The sequence below is a fragment of the Camellia sinensis genome, chromosome 5 (genome assembly GCF_055761805.1).
Source record: "Camellia sinensis isolate YWXY chromosome 5, ASM5576180v1, whole genome shotgun sequence".
NCBI classification, from domain to species: Eukaryota; Viridiplantae; Streptophyta; class Magnoliopsida; order Ericales; family Theaceae; genus Camellia; species Camellia sinensis.
The window spans coordinates 168,755,447-168,759,116 of NC_138965.1; the positions used below are offsets into that span (position 1 = coordinate 168,755,447).

Below are 3,670 nucleotides of genomic sequence, written 5' to 3' on the forward strand. Positions count from 1 at the left end.
GCATGCGTCTGTGTTGGTTTAGACTTGTAGCTTCTCATTGTTCACTCGAGCGACGCTTCTTGCGCTCGAGCGAGGACTTGTTGTGTCTGGTCGCTTGAGCGACAACTCCTTCGCTCGAGTGAGACTTGTTTATATCAGTTCGCAGTAGCAGGTTTTCATATCACTTTTTATCTCATTTTCACAATAAACCCTAAAATCGACAGCCTCTCTCTACACACACTCTCTCTCTACAAATACTCCACGTTCTAGAGGTTTTCTACCCTAGTTCCTTTGTAAGAAATCTAGAGCATTGTGTAGGCTTCATTTTGATCCGAAGAAATTCAAGTTTGGAGCATCTTGAGTTTTTCTCTTCTTCTCCTTTGAGCTTCTCCATTTGAGGTAGGGATAAACTACTCATTTCTATGAGCTTTAACATAAATGTTGGTCATTTTGTATAAATGGTTAGATTTGGGAAATTTGGGTGAAGTTAGGGTTAGGGTGTTGATTTGTGAAAGAGGGGTTTTCAATTTTCAACTCCATATGTGTATGTGGTAGGGGTGTGCAATGGATTTGCCAACCCGACCCACCCGCTCGACCCGTGGCATAATGGGTGGATGCGTGCTATTTGACGGTCGGGTGCGGGCTAGAAAATAACATTTTTGCGGGTGCGGGTTGTGTCACAGGAAATCCGCCAAATCTAATGAATCACCCGACCCGCCCGCCTACCCTAATTTCCCCTCATTTTCCCCCCGTGTCGCCCCCATTTTTTTTTTCATTTCAGGTTTGTTTAGCCCTAGGTTTCGTTCGAATTCGAAGAAAGAAAGTGTCTGCCTCTCTCTCAACTCTCTCTCACACACACACACACTTGAACGGAGGCGACGAGAAGTGATCGGCGTTGGCGACAGTGGTGGCTACTAGCTAGCGACGATCGGCGATCGACGACAATGGCGGCGAGCGATCAAAGCATCGATTAGGAGGTAATCTTCTCTTCTTCTCTTCTCTTTTTGCCTTTGATCGTTGATCAGCGATTGTGTTATGTGTTTTTATTTTTTTATTTTTTCAGTAATTAGGGCTAGGGCTTCGGCTTCTTCTCTTGTCTTCTCTTCTTGTCTTTGTACAGATCTTCTTCTCTTCTTTTCAGGGCTTCGACTGTGTTCTGAATTTGATAGGGCTTTGACTGTGTTCTGTTAATTAATTAGGGCTTTGACTATGTTAAATTAATCATAAATTTTGGCTATCATTGATCAAATAGTCATATTTAATCATGTTTCTGAGAATTAATCATGTTTAATAATATTTCTGAGTTTTCAAACATATTTCGTACGAAAGACAATGAAATCAGATTGGGTAAGAAGGCAAAAAGAATGAATATGATTTGATTGATGTATATGGTCCTCCAGGCAGTGTTTGATCTCATGATCATAAATATTAAATGTACAAGTGACTTTGGACTTGCAAAGCTGCTCTACAATTTATTTCCTAATCATACTTTATCAATTTATATATATTCAAATGAAATAAACTTGTATTCTACAATTGAATTAATCAAATACAACACTTGCATTCCATCAGTCCATTGATCTTTTTTCTAAGGTCCAATCTAATATTACATTTAGATACTTAGATAGATTCTCTCCTAGTATTGGCTTCAGTCAATAAGTTTTGTATGCTGTTAATGCTTGAGAAGAAATGGCACCAGCTTATGTCTACCTATTAATGGTGCCACCTCACATCTTATACAGGTGGTGAGAACTTCATGGCATGACTCATCCATGAATGACATGTTGCTGCTGTCTCAGGTTGTTGTATGTTTGAAATGGCTGCACACCAACCTGCATTTTGAGCTCCTGTAAGTCTCATCTTAACCAATATTTAGAATTTTTCCGTACTATATGCTGCTACAAAATGTGTTAAAACTATATCACGCATGGAATCAGATTATGTTTAATTGAATACTATATATGTTGAATACTTTTCTCAGTTGCTTGTTGCTCTGTACTTTTAAAAAATCTAATCTGTAGCTTTACAATTAATTGAATACTCTATATGTTTAATAAATACATGGTTTATTTTCTTTCAAGTTTTTTTTTTTTTTTTTTGTTAAACTGTTGTTAGACCATGGATTTGAATGAATAAATATTGCATTGCCTAGGTTTTTTTTTTTGTTGTTTTTTGTTTATTGTTTATTGTTTTTTGTTTTTTGTTGAAAATTTGTAAAATTTCAAACCGCCAAACCGATTCGTATCCATCCGCCAATCCGCCAAATCCGCATCCGCCGGATTGGCGGACCGATGCGGATTGATTTTCTCCAATCCGCCAATTTGGCAGACAGATGGCGAATTGAAGGTTTCGTGGCCGCAACTAATCCGCGCCCACCCCTAGTATGTGGGTCTTAAAAATGGGGTTATTGGTGTATAATTGCTGAAATGGTGAGATTTGGACCTTTGGGTCAATGTTTTGGAAATTTGGGGGAAAATGCCCTAGTTTGGAATTAAATAACTATTTTGTATAAATAGTGAATTCATTGTGGAAATATGAAATTGGTTTGGAAATTATAACATTGGGAAGAATTGCGTTTAAATGGTGTGATTGGATTGAATAATCACCAACCTATAGAAAAGTTGATAAATTATCTGTTTGATAAATTTATTTATCTGTTTTGGGCTATCGGTGGAGGATAACCATGATTGTTGTAGAGACTGCATGCTAATTAGGTAAATTGAAACTAATCAATTGGATTATGTCATTGAATATGACGGTTGGATTAAAACGTTGAGCATGTGAATTGTTGGGTCATTGTATATGCCTACATGTTAATACGTTGTATATGTATCTTTGTATGGGAGGAGATAGGGGATGTACTCCATTGTGCAGGAGGAGATATGAGATGGACTCCATTGGTAACTTAGTTGGCTAGAGTGTCCTGGGTGAAAGTCCCAAAATCTTATTTATCTGTGGGTGCCGATTCCCTCGGACGTAGTTTCGTAAAATGGAAAGTGCATGGAAGTGTATGAATGATGTTTATGATTGAAGTGTTAATAATATGAGTTGTAGTCTCATTTTAAATTGATTTGGATAAATAAAAGGAAATGGGTTGAAACATGGAAGTAAATGTTGATTGGCCATGGAAAGTATATAAGTTGGTCTTAGGTGTTAAACAGTTATCGGATGCTAATATTTTAGTTAATTATCATATTTTGTTTAGCATATCTCTATTGGGTTTTGGCTCACCCTACTTGGGACATCCTTTTTCAGGAACAGGGGACATGCCGCCTCGAAGGTCTTAGCTTGGGAGGTTTGGGAGTTGAAGACTCTCTTTTTGGATATTTTGTTTTGTATTAAATGTAAATCCAAGCCGAGAGTTTTTTATGTATAGAGTTAAAACTCTTCTTTTGTTGTAATCAAGTGATGACTTGGAAAGATATAAGCCCGTAGGGCACATATTTTATTGTTTAAAATAGAATTACATACTATAGTTTCAAGATAAACATTTATGAAAGTGTAATGCATGTAAAAGTTTTTGTAATATTAATTCCGATGAATGAGAATAGAACTTTCCTATCATGTTTAAGGATCTTGTGAATAGTTGGGTTATATCATATTTTGAGGGCGTTACATGAACATTTGTAAATTATTTTTTTAGTGTTGTTAATTTAAAATTATATATTAAATAAAAAATATAAATTATAAA

The 3,670-nt window shown here is 36.3% G+C and overlaps 1 long non-coding RNA gene across 1 annotated transcript; it reads left to right on the plus strand.

Annotated features, from left to right (window-relative positions):
- Nucleotides 1-827: 827 nt before the first annotated feature.
- Nucleotides 828-1,932, plus strand: LOC145790264 (uncharacterized). Its single transcript, XR_014328949.1, has 2 exons — nucleotides 828-956; nucleotides 1,722-1,932. It is a non-coding gene; the product is annotated as an uncharacterized LOC145790264 (long non-coding RNA).
- Nucleotides 1,933-3,670: the final 1,738 nt, after the last annotated feature.